This window comes from Pseudonaja textilis, chromosome 2 (genome assembly GCF_049901715.1).
Source record: "Pseudonaja textilis isolate UNSWEBS1 chromosome 2, rPseTex1.2, whole genome shotgun sequence".
In the NCBI taxonomy this organism is placed as follows: Eukaryota; Metazoa; Chordata; class Lepidosauria; order Squamata; family Elapidae; genus Pseudonaja; species Pseudonaja textilis.
The window spans coordinates 160,775,370-160,797,845 of record NC_141991.1 but is presented as its reverse complement, the minus strand read 5'-3'; the positions used below and the strand labels follow the sequence as shown (position 1 = coordinate 160,797,845).

Here is a 22,476-nt window from a genome sequence, read left to right as displayed (position 1 = left end):
CCCAGCAAACCGGCGGCCCGGTAGAAATTGTTCCACGGACCGCTACCAGTCCGGGGACCGGTGGTTGGGGACCCCTGTTCTAAGGTGAATGGAGTGGGATGGGGTTGAAAAATGTGTGTGATAAAAGAAATGAATGAGTGTTGAATGAATATGGGTTGAATGCAAAAGTGACAATTAGTATGAAAAAAATAAATTGAATTATTTGATCATATAGAATGTAGGAATGAGGGTCGAATTGCAAAATAAATACATGAAGAAAGAGTGAATGGGTTGGGAGGGGAAGAAGAGTGAGAAAATCATGGTTGGATGAAATTGATCAGATCCTCAAAAAGAGAGCAGTGGAAATTTTCAAGAATAAAAGACAAAGAAGTGGTACAGATATGGTAGAAGCAAAGATGATTTGCAAATATAGAAAGGTTCAGAACGTACAGCAAGGTTGTTGGTGTAAGCTAATCCTAATTTGATTTCCCTGTTTTTCTTCTTACTGCTTCAGAGAGCTGAAGAATCTTCTTGGATGAGAAGCAAAACGTCTTCAAAGAAAAACCAGAAAGTCCAGTTGTCTTCTTGAAAAAGCACCTTTTGGACTGCCTACTTTTCTTTTCTTTCTTTCTTTTTTCTTTTCTTTTCTCTTCTCTCTCTCTCTCTTTTGCAATTTTCATTAAGTTTCTTATTCTGAAGGGGAATAGTGTGATTGATATGTATCTATGTGAGGTAAGGAGGGGGAAAAAACAAGAAATGTCAAGTTTTCTCCTTCAATACATTGTTTTGCTTGTAAGAAAGAGGAAGGTGGTTTTTTTGTTTCATTTGGTTTTCTTTGCTTCTTCCCTCAGTTCTTGTCATCTGTAGGTTGGATGACATCTGTCAAAGATTCATGCAAAAGGAAAGAACAGAGAAGAAATAGAGAGACGGAGCAAGGTAAGGGCAAAGTTTTACTCTTTAGCAACATACACTAATTCATTTACTTGATTTTTATTTTAAATATATATTTAAATAAATTTAAATAAATACATATTTATGTTGCCACCTCGAACAATTTTTCTTAGGCCTGCTAACACATATTTAAAATCCATATCTTAAAAATGCCTTAAAAATATAATGTGCTATCTGATATTTAGTGCAGCTCCACTTTATCCTCAAACTAGTGTGAATCCATCTTCAACCTCCTATTTGCTTATAATTTTTTTCTCTTTTAAAAGTAGGTTACACTTTGTAATGGAAGTTGCTGGACTGTGTTAGTATAATTTTTTTTACGATAATTTCTTTCTTTTTACTAGAATTTGGGGACCTATTTTTCACCTGTCTCAGTTCAGACTATTAGTACATATTAATTCTTATTTCTGTGATCCAGTTTCCTGTGGTGCTCGGAAACTGAGGGAGAGAGAAATTTGAATTATCTTATGTATCGGAAGTAATTTTTTCTTTATCTTTACAAAAGCATCCCAGAGTCAGACATAAAACGTCCCTTTCCTAACATTTACTTTCTAAAAGGCACAAAACAGAAACAGAAGGCTTGGAAACAGAAAAAGACATGATGATACCGATAGTCGTTTATGGCGTTGTCCAGATCAGTAGGAATATCCGTATTACCTCTCAGAGTTAGTTCTTCTACCTATTCATTGACTGGTATGCCTTTTTAAAATTACTGATCTCTTCCTCTCTTTTTCCTATTATTCGTCTTCTCTTTTGTTTTCCTTTTCATCTCTTAAGCCCTTATCTGCTTCTTTAACCATGCCCCTCAGGGCATAGTAGCTTTTCCAAAATGGCTTTCAGAATAGATATTACCATGTGGAGTTGGTAATGGCAGCTCACTGAACCATTTTTTGCTTCTATTTTCTGTTCAAGATGGTTGGACTTGCCATCTCCCTGCCCTACCTCCAAGCAGTCATCTGGAAAGCTAAATAATTTGGACACTTTAAAAAAAAAACCAAGAATAACTCTTCCGATAAACAAATGGAGGCTGGAAACATAGAGTTTAGGGTGAAATGTGCTTCTCCTACCCACTTCCCCCAAACTCCATGGTATCCAATATAGATAGATATAATATAATAACATATAATATTATATATAGATATAGACATAGATATATAGATATAGATATATAGATAGATATTTGTTTTCTGAGGTTCTCGCGGGTATTTGTATGTGGATCTTTGGTTATTCGGGTTTTCTCCCGCGTAAGATCTTACGCGGGAGAAAACCCGAATAACCAACGATCCCCATAGATAGATATATAGATATATATTATAGATATAAGTCATTTTGGTCTGTCTTGTCCTTTACTCCATCTCTGAAAAATGAGACTAATATTTATCCAAGCTTACATTGATTTATTGATCAAACAGAACCATTGTTCTCCTCCACCTCATGCACCTTTCCTTCATTCAGAAAAGAAGATTTCTCCAATGCTATATTTCAAACTCTGGGTTATCCCTTTATGCAAAATCTATCTTTGGAGAACCAGAGAGAGACCCTCTTATTAGAGAATCCTTGAATAACTAGGAAGTATTTCCATGTAGAGTCTGCTGAAATGAGAAGGAACGGGACAAGAGCATATAGCTTTTCATTCAGCTCGCAATTTGGAGAGGTTTCAGCAGAGCTCTGTATTGATGACTTGCTTGTATAAATTGCAACAGAACATTATCCTTAAAGACACCTGCTCAGTTGCCAGAGGCAGCCAATTTTGTAAATAAATAATAACTAAAAGCATACTGAAGCTGAAAGTAGTTCAAAATTATATTTTGATACTTATTTTTTTTAATGGGTCCCTGTCCAATAGCAGTTGCAGACCATTAAAGTGTCAGTCAGGAGCTTCGTTGCACCTGGGCCAACTCACCCAAGATTGCTACTATAGAACCCTGCAGAAGAAAAATTGCTAAAATGGTCTAAATCAGGGGGGTCCAACCTTGGCAACTTTAAGACTTGTGGACTTCAACTCCCACAATTCCTCAGCCAGCAAAGCTGGCTGAGGAATTGTGGGAGTTGAAGTCCACAAGTCTTAAAGTTGCCAAGGTTGGACACCCCTGGTCTAAATTATTCAGGGAGGAGACTCCCTCTCGCCCCATTACTCTGAGATATTTGCAAATGTTTCATAGGATCCAGTTCTGGGCTAACTTTCTCTTTTAGGCAAGTGGATAGATTTTCCATCAGATCTCTTCCTGCTAAGATTGGGGTATGTGTGTAGGGGGAGGGGGGGAGATCCTACATCCAGCCCATTCAGGACAATGCACAAGTTGGGAGATTACTGGAATACATGTAGACAAAAATGTATCTTTTGATTATCAAAATTATTCTGTGGCAGTACAAGAGACCTATACTTGTATATGTACAAGTGATCCTTGACTTACCATAGTTGATTTAGTGAACATTCAAAGCTACACAGAAAAAAATACAGGTAGACCTATGACTGTTTTTCACACTTACGACCATTGCAGCATCACCATGGTCACAGGATCAAAACTGAGATGCTTGGCAACTGACTCATATTTATGGCAGCTGCAGTGTCCCGGGGTCATGGGATCACCTTTTGTGACCTTCTGACAAGCAAAGTCAATGGGGAAGCCAGATTCACGAACTTAACTGGAGCGATTCACTTAAAAACTGTGCAAGAAAGGTTGTAAAATGGGGCCAAAATTCACTTAACTACACTTAGTAATAGAAATTGTGGGCTTAATTGTGGTCGTAAGTTGAGGGTTGCTGGTATTCTCTGCACCATTGCTGTGTCCTTTCAATTGACCTTTTTCATATGTATCTGTGTGTCTATCATTGAAAGCTTTTACACAATAAAAAGGCAAACAAACAAATATAAAAGTAGAAAACGATAAAAGCCCAAAGGAAAAGTGCTAGAAGCGGTACAGATAAAGAAAGAAAAAGAAAAAACAAAGTTAAACAAGTGGCTTCTTATAGGTGGTCTTATGTTTATGTCTATTCATTCAGCTACCATGCAAAATTATGGCATGCTGGATAAGGGGCACTTACAACTGGTCTGCAAAGTTGTGGCCCTCCTTACAACACCCACTTTTTCTCTTCCTACAATCCCACCTACCGACAAATGGCCTATGCTGGCCCTCCCAAGTTTCCCCCGACGTCATAAGCTAAGACTATTTGTACAGCAGTTACAGACAAACTTTTACCATTTCTGCCTCTTTAGAATTGCATTATGTAGTTCTTTTCTTCCCATAGTCTATCCTTTTTCATCTGCAAATCTAGAGATTACTAGTTTACTTTTGTCCCTTAGCAAAATGTCCATAAAAAGTTTTCAATCTTTTATTGTTTTATCCCCAATCAAACAATTCAGCCATTTCTGCAAGCTTTGTCATCCTCAGAATTAACTCCTCCATTGTGGATCCGAGATGGTTTTCCATCTTAGTGCATAAGGGACCTCAACTGCTATTACCATGTATACAACTAATCATCGACAAGGCTTTTCTAATTGTGTATCCATAAGTCCTAATTAAAAAAAATATGGTTTCATCAGAATATTATTTCTTGAAATTAGCTGCATTATCGGATGTATAGTATTCTTCAATCTTCTAAGGTCTGGTAGAGCTTAGCTGACATATCTACAAAATGCAAGGATAAAATTAATTGCATGTTTCTCAGATCTGGCAATGAGTCTATGGAGGTGATACATATAGCGAACCAGATTCTTTGAATAATCTCCAACACTCATAAATCCCAAAAGGTGGACAACTAAATTTGAGCTAATAATTATTTGACTTCTGCCCGTTGGTGGATTAGCAGGAAAGGGATGGCCAGTTTATTCCCATTGCTGATGAACGGGAGCAATCCCAACCATTTTAAAGCAGGTGATAAAGACCACTCCTGAATAAATATATACATATACATATATATATATATTTGAAAAAATGGATTTAGAATAGATGAATAATGATGACTAGGGTCTAATACCTTCTCTTTAGGCAAGGTGGCTAAGTGGGTGATAAAGTATCAGATTTAAATATTCTTGGATGAAATGAAAGTTGCAAATTTTAATTTCAAGTAAAGTTTGGTGCATGGCTTTGTCACTGAAGTTGCCTTGCAACCCTAGAGGATGACCTTGCCAGGAGAGTGATGGCAGTACAGTAAAGCTATTTTGATTCTCCTGGAAATTCAACTGTTTCCGCACTGTTGATCATGGCATCCTTCCAAAGAATTTGTAAGAAGGCAGTTCCACTCAAAGATCTTATGCCAATTTCAAAGTAGCTCCAGGCTTCTTATTTCCATGTAGTGTTGAAGAACTGAGATTTATTTCCAATTCCTCTTTAGTGTAGTTGAAATTGGTGCAGAGCTACATTCTGTATTGTTTATAATCCGGTGGCTTCCTAATGGAGGAAGAACCTTTCAACTCTGTTATTCTATGATTCTAAGAAACTCTTGCCTTACTGTTCTTTCTGGCTTCTGAGCTTTGGCTTCTGAAGGAGAACAGTTACTTTGATTGCTTTGCAGCAGGCTCAGTGAAAGGAATGGGGAGGGAGGTGGTGAAACTGACAAGAATTTTGTCTGTCACTTCTATTTCAGCTATAGATCAACCAGGATGCAAAGCATCCCTTGAAGTGTGTTCCTTTCTTTTCCTTTCCCTATTACTTAAGATTGATGGATTTTTAAAATGTTTTTATTTTGAGCCAATGATTTGTGTTCCTTGTTCTCAGCCATTCAAATTGGCATAATTCAAACAATAATCAATTGTTAACTTCAACTTGCTTCTCAGAGTGTGAGGAGTGAAAATATCAGTGTGGAAGTATTGTGAGTCATGTCTGAGTGATCCCTCTTTGCCATGACCTCATGCTTACATGAATGACTTTGTTCAGTAAGAAGATACTATAACATCAACAGATTTCTACCTTAAGCCCAATGATATTTAATGTGAATGTTAGATCATTCCTTGAGGTCACTTCCCCCGCCCAACAGATCCAGGGGAAAGAGCAGAAATGCTTAGTGGGTATCTTGCTACAGTTCAAGGTTCAATGAGCTTAGACCAAACAAGACAGAGGGTGGATTTCATTTGCAGCTTCAGGAAGCTTTTAAATCCATCTTAATTTTAGAGACGTAGATATCCGTTGTGATGTAATTACTGTTTCACCAGTTTGACCTGATTTGCCATCTAGAGTCCAACCTACATAGAAACCATATGCCCACTCACACTTAACTGCAGTTCTGGCAATACTCTTTGTTCTTGCAAGTTCCTCATGATGTTGTCTTCATCTGATCTCCGGTTGCTGTGAGACAGGACAAAATCATCTTTAGTTCTTCCATTGCTTCCCGCTCCTCCTCCTTTTTCTGACACTATTCAAAATTACCTTTAAGGTATATACAATCCAATAGGCACTGTCACCTTTGCTCCCTTGGAAGGAAGCCAGGAGCCTGACAGGGCCTGGGAATAGGGGTATAATGGCATTTCAAAGGTTAGCAATGGAGGCAACATCTAGCTTTCTGCTGACTCAAAGATGGAGTAGAGATCCTTTCAATTCAGCAGCCAGGAAAAAAACAATGATAGTTCTTGAATAAATAAGACATTTCCAGTAACCTATATGAAAAGATAGTATACCACAAACAGAAACAGAGTTTCCTGTTTTGAAGAAATTAATGCAGTAAAATGTATTTCATAACTTGAATTCTTCAAGAGGAAAAATAACAGAAACCCCCCCGCCTTTATCAATTCCAAAAATACTGTTATGTCTCTGGAACTTGCCAAAGTTCCCAACCAGGTCCGTTCTTACTGTAGGGGCGTTGACTGCTCCTCATTGGCTGACTCACCTCAGCAGCCGGCTATAAAAGCCAGCTGCAGGGTCAGGTCAGCCGCTGTTCATTGGAAGCCTGCTCCCAGCAGCGCTGACATGTTCAGTCCTTTATTCATTGAATAAAGTCTTGTTGCTTTAATGCCCTGGTCTAGCCTCTCATTATTCAATCTACAACACTGGCGACGAGGGTGGGATGGCTACCAGAGGCAAGCAGCAACAGCTGAAGTCACTCCATTGCTGAGCCGCAGCCGCGCCGTTGGAGAGCTCGGCCAGCAAAAGCGAAAGTAAGGAGCGTCTGTAGCCGCTCGGTTAGCAAGCTACAGGGAAAGTGAAACGCTGCGAGCCGCAGCCGAAAGTGAAGCGCTGCGAGCCGCAGCCGCTCAGCACAAAAAGAGCGCGAAATTCAAACGGCTGTCGTTTGAATTTCTTGCCGGAATACAGCGCAGTGCTGTTATTCCGAGTCACTGACGCCCACGCAGGCGCGAAATTCAAAACGCTGCCAACAGCCGTTGCAGCAAGCCACGTTCGTTAACCCAGAGAGAGAGAGAGGTTCTGTGGAGCCTCTCCAGAGCTGAAGCACTAGTCTGGCAAGCGCTGTAGCCACAGCAGCCACGCTCACCAAGGAGCACACAGGGTTGTTTACCCAGAGAGATTTAACAGCCCTATCACTAACCCGGCAAAAACGCTGCAGCAGCAGCTGCCTCACTCACCTGGAGCACACAGGGTTGTCACCCAGAGAGAATTTACAGCCCTGTAACCAACTGAAGTCACAACATGAATTCCAATCCAGCCTTCCCACCGTTTAAGCCTGATGAAGAGAAGTGGGAGTCGTACAAAAATCGCTTTAACCACTACACCGATGCCATTGGCCTGGCTGATGCAGGAGAGCACAGGAAGAAGTCATACTTCCTCAGCTACTGTGGAGCCACAGTCTTTGATACCGCCACAGCACTCGTCGCACCACGTGAGTTAAAGAGTGTGCCCTGGGCAGAGTTGCTGGAGACCCTCACCAATCATTACTCCCCCAAGCCTTCGCAGATCGCCAGACGCTTCACATTCCGGATGAGGAAGCAAACTGGAGGGGAAACCATCAACCAGTACATGGCTGCCCTGAGGACTGCTGCCCTCCACTGCGAGTTCAGAGACTACTTAGATGACATGCTCCTCGACCAGCTCGTCTGCGGGGTCAAGGACCTTCATCTCCAAAGGTGGCTGCTAGCCAGGAAGGACCTCAACCTCTCCCAGGCCATCGAGGAAGCCTTGGCTGCAGAACTAGCAACCCAGTCAGCTGCAGAAATCCAAGGCCCAGTCTCCAAGCCCAGCTGTGCCACCATCCACTCGGAAGTGGTAATCAACGAAGATGACCCCAGCGATCAGACAGACGTCCACCGCCTCGCCCAAGCCAAGCAATCACAGGCGGCAATCAGACAGGAAAGCAGCGGGGCGCCCAAGCACATCACCTTGTGCCTATCCTGTGGCGGACCTCACGCAAGGGCCTCATGCAGATTCAAGAGTGCCACGTGCAACAATTGCCACAAGAAAGGCCACATCGCCAGAGTCTGCCAGGCTGCGCACAACCCAGCACCAAGGTATCCTCCTTTTTCCCATCCTGGCTCACAAAGGCAAGTACTAAATTGTCGCACTTGTTTCCATGCTAACCACACCTGTCATTCTATCAGTAAAATCACGCTTTCCATTTTATTAGAAGGTAAACCTTGCCGCATGGAGGTTGACACGGGGTCAGCGCTCTCAATCATTTCGTGGAACACACTCAAGAAGATCCAGCCCACACTATCCAGAAACCAGCTCCAGAAGTGCCAACTCACCTTGAGGGACTACCAGGGGAAGGACATCCCGGTACTTGGCAAAGGCAAGTTCCTTGTTAATTTTAAGGCTTTCAAAGGCCATCTGCCTCTAGTGGTAGTTAACGGCAACCTCCCCAGTCTCCTGGGGCTTGATTGGTTCCCCTATCTCGGCCTTGAGGTAACAGGGGTCCATGCTGTCTCGGCCTCTGACACTGACTCCTTATTCACTGACTACTCCTACGTATTCAGCAATGAGTTAGGGTGTTATAACGGAACCCCCATCTCATTTTCAGTAGACCCCCAAGCAGTTCCCGTGCGGCTGAAGCCACGTAGGGTACCATTCGCCATTCGGCCTAAGCTGGACGCGGAACTTGACAAACTGTTAAAGCAAGGGGTCATTGAACCCACAGACTTCGCCAAATGGGAGACACCAATTGTCACACCCCTTAAGAAGGATGGCAGTCTGAGAATTTGTTCTGATTACAAGACAACAATTAACCGTTTCCTACAAGTTAGTGCTTACCCAGTTCCGGTCATTCAGCATTTACTGCACACTTTTGAGCCTGGCACCATTTTTGCCAAATTGGACATGTCGCAAGCGTATCAACAGTTTCCTGTTGACAACCAAACAGCCGAATTACAAACTATTGTGACCCACAGGGGTGCATTCAGGTGCAGGCGTCTCCAATTTGGCGTAAGTGTTGCCCCTGGCATATTTCAGTCCCTAATGGAACGTATCCTACAGGGCCTCCCTGGCGTGGTACCCTACTTCGACGATATATTGGTCTCGGCCAGGGACAGACCCCAACTCTTCCTGAGAGTCAGAGCAGTGCTAGACAGGTTCAGACAGCATGGTCTCAAGTTAAAAAGGGAGAAATGTGCCATTGCCACTAGACAGGTGGACTTTCTAGGCTATAGAATTGACGCATCAGGCATCCATCCCCTAGAATCCAAAGTCAAGGCAATCCATGAGGCACCCACTCCAACCTCTAAAACCGAGCTACAAGCCTTTTTGGGATTATTAAATTTCTATGCATCGTTTCTACCTCACAAAGCCTCAATAGCAGAGCCCTTACACAGGCTTTTAGATAAAAAATCACCATGGCACTGGGGATTTCACAGCATTTCACAGCATTTCACACAGTCAAATCGCTACTCACATCAGACGCTGTCCTCATACAATTTGACCCACGACTTCCCTTAGTATTAGCAGCAGATGCGTCCCCTTATGGGATTGGAGCTGTATTAAGCCACAGACTATCCAACGGCTCCGAGGCACCAATCGCCTTCTTCTCCAGAACACTCTCAGCAACAGAGCGTAATTACAGCCAAATTGATAAGGAGGCTTTAGCCGCAGTCGCAGCGGTAAAGAAATTTCATGAATTCCTTTTCGGCCACGACTTCGAACTCATCACAGACCATAAACCTCTCCTGGGTCTGCTATCCGGAGACAAGCAGACCCCCCAAGTGTTGTCCCCCAGGATGACGAGATGGACCTTGTTCCTGGTGGCATACTCGTACAAACCCATCCACCGCCCAGGGAAAACTTTGAGCCACGCTGATGCCCTCAGCCGCTGCCCCCTGCCAGCTCCAGCTGAGGATCCAGCACCTGTCCATGCCATCTTCGATGTCACCAAGATCAACCTTCCTGTCACCGCCCTCGACATCGCCACCAAATCTAAGGCTGACAGAACAATCGCCCAGGTACTGGACTGGGTGAGGAGGGGGTGGCCGGGCACTAACCTTGAAACCGAATTCACACCTTTTAAGACCCGTCAACAGGAACTATCTAGCTTACAGGGCTGTCTGTTGTGGGGCACCAGAGTCGTTATCCCGGCCGCACTGCGCATGCCAGTCCTAGAGGCACTGCACGAGGGACACCCAGGCATCGTCCGGATGAAGGCGTTAGCTCGAAGTTACGTCTGGTGGCCCGGCCTGGACGACGACATCGTCAAGTGGGTAAGCTCTTGCCAGCCCTGTCAAGAATCCAGACCAGCCCCTCCAGTCACCACCCCCACAAAGTGGGAGAGCGCCAACGCGCCTTGGTCAAGGCTTCACATTGACTTAGCGGGGCCAATACACGGCTATTCGTGACACACGGTCTACTGGACACTATCGTCTCGGACAATGGCCCCCAGTTTGCCTCAACGGAATTCAGCCGCTTCGCCACCAACCTTGGCATTCGACACATCCTCACGGCACCTTTCCACCCTGCCAGCAACGGATTGGCAGAGAGAGCCGTTAGGTCCATGAAAGAAGCGCTAGCCAGATTCAACAAAGAGGACTGGCATCACAGACTCTCCCGCTTCTTACTAAGCCAACACTCAACCCCATGCACGGTCACCAACAAGTCACCGGCTGAACTCCTGATGGGTAGGCGCCTAAGAACTGTGTTGGATAGGCTACACCCTCACTACTGCCCTGACACCCCTCTTGGTTCAATGGCAGGGGTCAGAGATTTTGTCTTGCAGGAACGTGTCTTTGCAAGGAACTACGCCGGAGACCCACTGTGGATACCAGGGGAGATCGTGGCCATCACCGGTCCCAGGTCGTACCGAGTCCAGCTGGAAGACGGCCGCATCTGGAGAAGGCACCTGGACCAGCTCAGGAAGCGCCAAGGTACCCTCGCCAGTGTTGGACCATGGGCACAGGTCAGCTCCCGGGTACCACACCAGACCCTCATCGGGGACCATCCCAGGGGTTTGTCGCCTTCACCACCCGAGCCGGGAGAACGGGCTACAGACCGAGACTGCCCGGTGGATCCGCCACCCGTGCCACCTAATGGAACCATGGCATCGCAGACCGGAAGCTCGACACCGGCACCAACGCAGGCCCCCGAGCAAGACCACACTCCATCACCAACCCTACCCGCGTCTTCGAACTCTGGGTCACCCGGTAGCTCGCCCGAGTTACGGCGCTCGGGGCGCCAGCACAGACCACCCGCTTATTTAAATGACTATGCGTGTCCGCATTTGGGGGGAAGGGGTGTTATGTCCCTGGAACTTGCCAAAGTTCCCAACCAGGTCCGTTCTTACTGTAGGGGCGTTGACTGCACCTCATTGGCTGACTCACCTCAGCAGCCGGCTATAAAAGCCAGCTGCAGGGTCAGGTCAGCCGCTGTTCATTGGAAGCCTGCTCCCAGCAGCGCTGACATGTTCAGTCCTTTATTCATTGAATAAAGTCTTGTTGCTTTAATGCCCTGGTCTAGCCTCTCATTATTCTATCTACAACAAATACCTTGGACTATTAGAAGAATTTTAAAAATGATATATGTCAACCATAAAAATATCACAGAAATTCTGATTGTGTCAAAACTCTATTGAAGAATATTTTGACATTTGTCTATGCCAGGGTGAGCGATTAATTTTCCCAAGGAGGGCATATGAGAAACTGGGATTGTTGTGGAGGGATGAACCAATAGGGCTGTGAAGGTGCATAGCCATGCACACACACAAACACGTATGTAAATTTTTTTTAAAAAAAGGACAACCATAAAATGTACAGATCTGATCTATACTGAAGCTCATCCTCTTGTTCTAATTCTGTAATGTTATCATTGTAACTGGAATTGTTAGAAGCTGATGGAGGCATGATTTGAAGGTAACACAATGATGTAATTCAACCAAGATCATCACCAATCACGTAGGCTTTTTCTGTTGAAAGGTCTTACAGTAATTACATCTATATACAAGAAGTAACCAGTAGCTGTGACCGATATTTTGTTTTCTTGTTTATCAAGAGATGTTTCTCTTTCAAAACTAAGAAGAAATGGAACAGCAGTTTAATTTTGTTGCTGAATGGGCACATTAGTTAAAGCCAGGACTGTAGAATGGTTCTATGGAACTGAATGGGAGATCTTTCCCATGTCTGTAACCACTCCGCATTTCACAGAAAACTAGCACATCCTAAAACAGCTCCCTGGTGCAAAACAAATTCTAGTTCCTTCAAAGTAGGAAATGAAAGGATATGATTCTTGGATCTTTTCTAGTGATATAAAACAGAGTTTTTCAACCTTGGCAACTTTAAGATTTATAGATTTCAATTCCCAGGATGCCCCAGTCCATGGTGGCTGGGGAATTCTGGGAGTTGAAGTCCACACTTCTTAAAGTTGCAAAAGTTGAGAAGTACTGCTCCAAAGGAACATAAAACTTAAGTACTTGTTTCAATGCTGCCTTCTAACCTGTCAGAATCACAGCTCTGTTTTTAAAGAAAGAACATGGGGGATACATAATCCTAAGCACAAGAGGAGACCAGGATTTAGCCTTAGAAAGATTGGTAAGAGCCCTTATGTAAGCAAAACTTTTAAGAATGGGAAGAGGGAGAGAGAGAGAAAACCTGATGGAGAAAGTTTTGCCCTCTTCTTGTGTTTACTTTATAATTTGTTTTTCTGCCTTTATTTAAATAAACAGAACCCCCAAAATATAGAAAAAGGAAAAATATTTAAAAAGCAAAACAATATTGTGTGTGGAAGAGCATGTTAGCTTTTCGTATTATGTATATAAAGTTTTACATGGTGGTTTCAAATAGAGGATAACCATATTTTATTATAATCATTCATAAGTAATCTGCGTCTGCAGGTCCAAAAGTCATATTCCTAGACTTAAGAATGGGAATGCAGTTCATAAATGTTACAACTCCACTGTTCAAATCACACAAAGCCTCCAGCTGTTCATCCAAGCTAAATGGTCCACAAGAGCACCGCGTGTCTTGCTTCTGGCCATGAAGACCTGCGAAAGCAAAATCTAAATGTCATGTATGTCAGGGGTCTCCAACCTTGGCAACTTTAAGACTTGTGGACTTCAACTCCCAGAGTTCCTCAGCCAGCTCTGGAAGTTGAAATCCACAAGTCTTAAAGTTGCCAAGGTTGGAAACCCCTGGTGTATGTTGTTCTGCTCTGCACCTCCACACAGAAGCAATTCTTCTTTCACTTTCAGCTGCTCAACTTGACCCATTTGTGACCTGTCGCTTACTGAACTCACTGTTTACACAGTTTGAGCTTGCTTGGTTGTTCAAAGTATATTATCCCAAAGAAACTTTGGCTGGAAAAAAAATTCAAGTAAAAAAAGAAACTTTGGGATAAATCCACAATCCATGGAAATACATTCCTCCCAATCCCCATCTTTTTAACAGAAAAATTCTTGATCTTCTTTTGCCCACATCTGTTAACTGCTTAAAATAATTTTTTACATATTAAACCCAAAATTAAAACATGAACACATCACAAAAATTTCAGTAGCAAAATCTAAAGAAGACCCATAAGATATTCTAAATGTGGTGGTTGAACTGAAATGAAGGCTTACAATTTGTCAACAAAAATGATTGTCCTCTCTCTCAACTGCCTCTGAATTCCTGAGCCGTTACTCAGGAGACAGTACTCACTCTTTGATGTAGTCACATTTCAGCTTTAATTTGAGCTGACGTTTATTGACGTTTTTATCCCATGCATAAACAATCACCAGGAGAAGTGAGGCAGTTAAGTGAATTTTGCCCCATTTTACAACCTTTCTTACTACAGTTAAGTGAATCATCACAGCTATTAAGTTAGTGACACTGTTCTTAAGTGAATCTGGCTTCCCATTGTCTTTGCTTGTCAGAAGGTCACAAAAGCTGATCACATGACCCAGGGTCATGTGCAACCGTCATAAACATGACCCCAGTTGCCAAGTGTCTGAATTTCAAAAATATGATCATGGGGATGCCGCAACAGTCATAAGTATGAAAAACAATCAGGTCACCTTTTTCAGTGCCATTGTAACTTCAAATGGCCTCTAAATGAAATGTAAATTGAGGACTACCCATATAGAATTTAGCTCACCCCATCATAAGACAACTCAATGAGCTTCCATGGTTGGAGGTAGTATAACACCTCAGTCTCTTTGCTCCTTGACAAAGCTAACCGTGGACTCAAGCTTTTGTGTGTGTGAGAGAGAGATCTTTTTTTTTTCTGGGAAAAAATAGCCAAAGAAGGAACTTTGAAATAAGTCCATTGTAAAAAGAAAATCATTCCTCCCAATGTACATCTGTCTCAATAGAAAGGCTCTTGTTCTTTTTTCTGACTAATATGAAGGACTTTTAACCTAATTTTTAACTAGCAAGTTGCCCCAATGTATTTGTGAGAAAAAGAACAAACCAATCAGCATTTTTCTGACAGTAGGATCATGGACACTGATTTTACTATAGCAAACCATGCTGATCCCTGGATATTTTTCTTTTTAACGACTTCTCATATGGTTTTGGACTATGTTCTTGGAGTGATTTTGACAGGACAATCACTCTTGGGAAGTGTAAATATTTTCCCCCTTTTTTTTTTACCACAAGGCTGTGAACTTTTCTTTGTTATAGTCATGAACTGCTTGATTCCTGTGTGTAAACTGACTAGAAATGAACTTAAGATGCCTCTTTCTAGATTTCAAACTCCTCTTTTTTTCCAGTAAGGTGATGACCTAAGGTTCTGTCTGGATCCCGTTAACCACAGCCCCCAATAGATGCATTTCCCTGCTTCCATACACCTCCTGGGCTGGTAAAAGTAAAAAAGGAAGAAAAAAACCCCGTTTTATCATATTTTCCTATCACTTGACTAGAGGAGAATATAGCAAAACTCTTGTATCACTTTTTAAAAAAGAAAAAGAAAGAAAGAAAGAAAGAAAGAAAGAAAGAGAAGAAAGAAAGAAAGAAAGAAAGAAAGAAAGAAAGAAAGAAAGAAAGAAAGAAAGAGAAAGAAAAAGAAAGACACAGAATTTAACATCTTGATCAATGAAAAAGGAAAGGGAGAAAGGGAGGGAGGGAGGATCTAGCTGTCCACCATTTCCCTAATTAACTTGTAAATTGTAAAACAACATTGTAGGGCAGCAACCAGGGATGGGAGGTATTATGTATGCAGTGCTCCTTCCCCAGTAACCAAGTCAAGGGTTTGCCTATGATGAAAAGAAGAGCAGCAAGCAACCTGGACAGTACTACTTGAGTCAGAAAGCAGTACTTCTGGCTCATAGCAGAAAAAGGCAGTCAGAGATTGCATTGCCAGTGGGCTGTGGATGAATAGAAGATGATGTCATGCCTTTCTGACTTTAAGAAATAGTTAGTGGCCTGCGTTCACACTGAGGCAAGCTGGTCAGATGAGTCAGACGAAACGCAAGCTGTTCCAAAGCTTCAGACTGTCAAACTAGAGGTCAGACTATGATTTCACTAAGGAGATAAACCAAGCCAGCAAGAAATTAAGTCCTTCTTTTATCCCAGGCTTTATGCTGCGTTTGTTCTGATCCACTTGACAGAGATACTCAATTGATGGAATTAAACCAGGCAATCAGGAAAACTGAACTACCCACCCAATGAGAGCAATGGGTAAATGAACAGTTTGAGATAAATTCCCAGGGAAGACTATTAAAAGACATACAGCAGAAAGAGAACAACAGAATAGTACTCACCTATAGCTCAGAGCACAAGCCACTCAAATGCATTATCAGCAAGCCACAGCCCATACGATACCATACTTTCTTAGGCTCTGAGTGCCTCCTCCATACTTGCCTACTGTCAGCCATTCAACCTGAAGCAAATTCTCACAAGAAGCAAAAACAAAAAACAAAACAGGACAAAGATGCTAACATGAGAGCCAGATTTTACAACAATCCCAAATGTTTACTTTGTCCCCACATCCACATCAACAGAGCCACCAGAGGTCCCAACAAATGAACAGGTAAAATTAGAGCTATCTTCATGTGCTGTTTCTCTAATGTGAGGTATTCGTGTCCTTCTGGATTCCAAAATCAACAAATGGAACACATTTTGCACAAGAACTGAGGGACACAAATTTGACATGAGAACTCAAAAAAAAAAAAAAAGAACAAAGTAATGTCAGGGCATTTTAACCTCCCAGAACACTTTGTGGCAGACCTCAAAATAACAGCTAAAGGGAAACAGAACTTTAGCAGCACCACTGAGCAGGAAATGGTTGAACACATATATATCAAAAGATTTCAGGCAATTTCAAAAGGATTCAACAAAGAAAATGGTTTTTTAATACATTACAATAGTTAACTGATAAGGTGTTTCTAAACAGTCTCATATGTAACCTGAATAAGCAACCTGTCTTCGCTCCTCCCTTCCCCCTTCAACCTAATTTAAATCCTGTATCAGCCTAGCCACTTTTTCCACGGTTGGCCCATTGGAGGTGTTGGGGTGCCCTAATCAGACAGCCCTACCCAGAGAATCTCCAGTTGTCTTCCTCTATCTCACCTTATCTTTGTAGCTTTTAAGCTTCTAGGACAGGGGTATCATACTCAAGACCTGCAGGCCAGATCCGGTCCACGGGGTGCTTAAATCTGGCGCACAGGGCCAGCCCGGAAATATCAAAGGACCGGCCTGTGGTGCCTCTGCCGGCCAAAAAGGGATTGTGTGGAAGCCCCATGAGGCCCCTGCATGGCCCCTTTTTGGCCTCCCCAGCCTCCAGCAGCACTCTACCGGCCAAAAACAGGCCATGTGGAGGCTCCGTGAGGTCTCAGAGTGGCCTGTTTTGGGCCTCCCTGGCCTCCAGCAGCACTCTGCTGCAAGTCTGCTGCAAGCAGTGTCAAAGGGTTCTCCCAGTGTTCGATTGTGGCAGCAGAGGAGAAGAAACCCCCTACATGGAGAAAATGACATCAGGAATCTGGCCTTTATGAATCTTATTCCCTGCAAACAAGTTTCCTGTCTTCCAGTTAGTTGGAAGTTAATTTTAATTCAAATTTTTAACTTGTTGAGTTTTGCCTCTCACCTAAATCCTAAGAAAAGCTTTGAGATTAGCTTTTCCCTGTAGATCCTTTGGTTCCTTACTTCACCTTCCTCCTTTCCCACAGTGTTGGCCCCAAGCTCTCACTGGCAGACTCCCCACCCCAAGCAACATGAAAAATATTGGGAGGGTTTCCTTGGTGGCAGAAGAAGAAGAGAGGGAAACTCAGCTAATTAATACTGGAAACACAAACCAATGATTTTTGTTACTCAGATGAGTATGTTTGTCTGGTTTGTTTGTTTTTTTTCTCCTAAAGAAGAAATAAAAAATCAGCCACAATCTATTACAGCCCCACAAAAACTGGTGCCCTGGAGAGGACAGATGCAAGGCCTCTCATCCCTGCCAGCAGGGGGGGCTCCAAGTTGGGGGATGTCTGATGGAAGGGGTTTGTTTTTATTCTAGTCTTCGGCTGGGGATGTGACTGTTGAGTGGCACTCTTGTACCTCCTCCACCCACCATGGCCACCATGCACAACCCCGGCCACAGACATGCACACACACACACACACCCAGCCCTCCGAGGTCAAACACAACCCTGATGCGGCCCTCAATGAAATCAAGTTTGACACCCCTGTTCTAGGGCTAAGCAGTGAGACTGTAAATGCACATTTCATTTACTTCCACAGAGAATGCAAATTTATGTATTCTTTACTCCTTGTTCTACAATCCTTGCATAGAGTAGTGAAAAGGAACAAGCATTCTCGAGTCTAACTCTTCTCAAAGATGGGAAGGAAGGAATTGAATGGGATACATTCGGTTTTCCTGTTTTCCTCTATTCTGTAACTCACAAAGATACACGCCTCTATGGGTTTCTTAAAATGCACTACAAGTGGATTGCCTTTATCTCTGTTGATCAACTATCCTTTCTTGGTTATTCAGTAGTATTGTTTTGATCTAACAAAGCTTCTTTTATGTTTCTCTTTGAACCACCCATGTTGTTTTTCTTGTCTCATATGCAACATGTAACATTACTTCTGCTGTAACATTTAGTGTACCTGCATCAATCTGAATTTTGATACAACCAAGATTCAACGGCTCTTTGTGGAAAAATAAACTAGGATTCTGGTGAAACTTATTGTGAAAAGCTGCTCACTTCTTCTTGGCTCCTCTCTTAGCATGAGTAATTAAACAAATTGGAAATAGTTTATTTAGCATTTCCTCTAAACCTGAAACAGTGGCTTATTTTTAAAAATACCACCATAAATACATACAAGTATTTAGGTAAGCCACTCAACTTACTATCACAATTAAGCCCAAAATTTCTATTGCCAAGTGAGACAGTTTTGCCCCATTTTATGCGTTTTCTTGCCATAGCTGTTAAATTAAAAACTGGAGTTAAGTTAGCAATACAGTTGTAAAATGAATCTGGCTTACCCATTGATTTTGCTTGTCAGAAGTTCACAAAAGGTGATCACATGACCCTGGGACACTGCAACCATCATAAATACATGGCAGCTGCTAAGCATCTGAATTTTGATCATGTGACCATGGGAATGCTGCAACGGACATGTGAAAAATGTCACAAGTCACTTTTTCAGTGCTGTTGTATCGTTGAATGGTCACTAAATGAAAGGTTGTAAGTTAAGGACTACTTGTATATCAAAACAAGATTTTATTTACAATTGTAGCTTGTAAGAGGAGAAGGAATCCAGAATCTTGGGAGCTGTATGCAATTTATGGAAAATTTGCTATTATCTGATTTACTGTTTTGCCTTCATTGTCAAGGGATAACAGAATTCTGCCTTCAGGTGCTGCAAATGTACGGATATGTTTTAATACTGTTTCTTTAAAATGAGGTCTATATGGTAAACCAGCATATTGGACAAAAAGGCTACGCTGACCCATCATTTCAGATGGGCTAGCTTAGAATTTATTTTGCTTATGTGGAGCAACAAGGTCAGCTTTAAGTCACTTAGCAGAAAATGTAACCTTTTTAAATTTAGATATCAAAACATATTTCAGTTCTACATTTAAGAATTCTAGATGTTTATCACATATGGAAATATATAATACATCAAAAATAAGTTTCACTCTTACTGTAAATTTCTCACTATATTTTCCTACTTATTCATTAAATTGCACCATTGATCATCACCTAATCTTCATAAAATCTGTACAAATGCAGCTTCCTTCATGCAGTTTTTGGCCCATACAATTCATTTTCTCAAGACTCCTATTTCCTGTTGGTGTTTTAAAAAGTATTTATTCAGCCATTAATGTTTCACTGTTTTGCATCTGACAGCATTCATAAAGTACGATTTTTTTATGAGAAGATAAACAATGAAGACAAATTAAGTTTCGAAGGAAGAGAAAGAAAAACAGTAGTGTAGAAATTATGCTCTGCTAACAGTCTCAAAAAATTTCACATAAGACATTGTTCCTTTTGCCACACAAGGCTCAACTCTGTAGCCATTATTAGTTTATGCTAACATTAGAGATAATTAAAAAGTGAATATAATTTAAGTGAAGAAAATTGCACAAAGCCTTCATTTACCCTGAAAAATTTGGTTCATCTAAAGTTGCTCTTGAAAACCATAAGGGCAACTTTTTTCATCTGATTAGTTAACAAGTTGGCCTTATCTGCATCTTGGTAGCTAGAAATTTAGCAAATAATGTATACAGAAAAGCTATGAATTCAGAATCTAGAAGGGGGAGGACAGCACACAATTTCAGAGTTTGTGGATTGCAGTTCATTCAATAGCATGACTAGCCCTATGCATAGTTTAGTTATTGAGGAAAATTATAATTCAATACTATATGAATAGATATGCAACTAATTGAACACAGCATAACATTCACCACCTTGTATGTATTTTCTTTGGAAAGACATCCAACTGATCTGATCATGCAAGGACTTTTTATGAAACAATCATACATTGATCTTATGAAATCTATTATATTCATATACCAGGTTTTGTACAAGTATCATAAAATGGAATCAATTATTAACCAATCCATTATCCTCCACTTAAAGACAACCTACTCTCTAATAAACTATTTGGTTTCAGAAAAAAACTATCCTGTAATCTGCAACTCTTACACTGCAAAAACATACGGACTACACAACTCGATCAGGGCAAGGCAATAGACGCAATCTACATAGACTTCTGTAAAGCCTTTGATTCAGTGGTACACGACAAACTACTACTAAAACGAAAATCTTATGGTATCTCTGGACACCTACATAACTGGATAGAAGCATTCCGGTAGACAACAAATAGTCAAAATTGGGAGCGTCCTGTCAAATTCTGTACCTATCAACAGTGGTGTCCCCCAAGGCAGTATTTTAGGACCAGCTCTCTTCATACTCTACATAAATTACCTCTGTGATCATATTAAGAGCAACTGTGTTCTCTTTGCTGATGATGTAAAGCTATTCAACACCGCAGACAATACTACTACCCTCCAAAAAGACCTTGATTATGTATCAGAATGGTCAATCAAATGGCAACTTCAAATCTCAACAAATAAATGCTCTGTCTTACATATTGGCAAAAAAAAATCAGAAAATAAAATACGGGCTGAATAGTCAAGACCTTGTTGATGATCCAAACTCTGTCAAGGATCTTGGAGTACTCATCTCAAATGACCTAAGTGCTAGAGCCCACTGTAACTACATAGCCAAAAAGGGGTTAAGAGTTTTTAACCTAATCTTACGTAGACCCAGATTATTGGGGGCAATATGCTGACTCTGTAAACTGCTGAGAGGGCTGTAAAACACTGTAAAGTGGTACATAAATCTAAGTGCTTTTGCTATTGCTATTCTAACCAATACTGCATCACCCTGCTCTTAATCCCTACTGTAGTACTTTCTTTCAAAAGGAACCAAAGAAGCCTGTAGGTTTAATTTCTACATTCTCCAGGTAAAAGAAATAGGTTACATGCAATGTGAAAGAACTTTGCTGGAGACCTGATAAGGCTGCTGACAATTAGGGTACATGGCACTAGGCTTGATGGATATATAGTCAGAAGTTACCCTGCTAGTAATTTAAATTCTAGAGTTATTCATTCACCATAATGAAACAACAACAGTAATGATGAAAGGCTTTATATAACTTTGACAATGGCTGGCTTATGCCATAAGGACAGGGTCCTGCCTGATACAACATTTTGCCCTATCTCAGATTAGTGGTCAGTGATATTTTTTCAGATACAAAACACTGATGTACACTCTTATCTACTTTTGAAAATTCCATATATTCTAGAAATGGTAGGATGCATAGCAATATGTATTTATTTTTATTTCATTCAGAAGCTATCAAACTCCGAAGGGTTCTGAGTGGCTTATCCTTTGAAAGCAAGAAAGTATAAAATAAATCATTATCTATATGATCTGTATTTAATTGAAAGAGACATTGTTTACACTTTTTCTCTGTTTTAGTTAGTCTTTCTCCCCCCTCCCCATTTATCACCCATTATACATTGATGACTTTTATTACTTTACAACCATCATTCTCTCTCTCCCTCTCCCCCCCTTTTTCTCTCTCTGTCTTGTTTTTGTATTTCATTGTTAAACTTTTGATTGACTGATCATGTGCAATCACCTCATTATTGACAGATTTTTCTCCATGTCAATCTATCCATAATTTGGCCTTTTGGGTCTTCAAGGAGTGCCCTCATTGCAATTGTAATTGAGTCCATGGGTCTTGCTGCTGATGAGCCATTGGTTTGTTTTCTCAGCTATCCACAGTACCCTGAAGAGTCTCCTCTAACAGCAAAGTTCAAAGGCACCATTATTCTTCCTATCCTGCTTATTTAAAGTCCAACTTTCACTTCTGTAGAGTGCCATAGGAAATGCCATGGCTTTGTCCAATTCTGTTCTTTGGAGCCATAAATACATCAGAGCCTTTAGGGCTTCTCTAACAAGTGCTTATGTGCAATGTATTTCTTGACCGCTTGCTCCTTTACTATTGATGGTTGATCCTAAAAAGGCAGATCTCCACCACTTGGACATTTACATTACCAATTCTAAGATAAATTGTTCTACACAGTCATATTTTTTTTGTTCATTATATTTAAATTATTCCTATTATTTCCTTCTGATCTTTGACTTTTAGTTCTAGGGTATACAGATCCTTTGCATTTTCAGCTATTGGTAGTATCATCAGCATAATACAAGGTTTCTTCCTCTGATTTTAAAACACGCTCATTTTCTTCCAATCCAGCTTCCCGTAAAA

The 22,476-nt window shown here is 41.5% G+C and overlaps 1 protein-coding gene across 1 annotated transcript in view; it reads left to right on the top strand.

The window, feature by feature from the left end:
• Positions 1 to 776: 776 nt before the first annotated feature.
• The window catches only part of CD4 (CD4 molecule), a 34,340-nt gene continuing 12,640 nt past the window's right edge, over positions 777 to 22,476 (top strand). The window contains exon 1 of the mRNA XM_026713286.2: positions 777 to 915. The gene's annotated coding sequence lies outside the window, so the exon portion shown is untranslated. The remainder of the gene's footprint in view (positions 916 to 22,476) is intronic.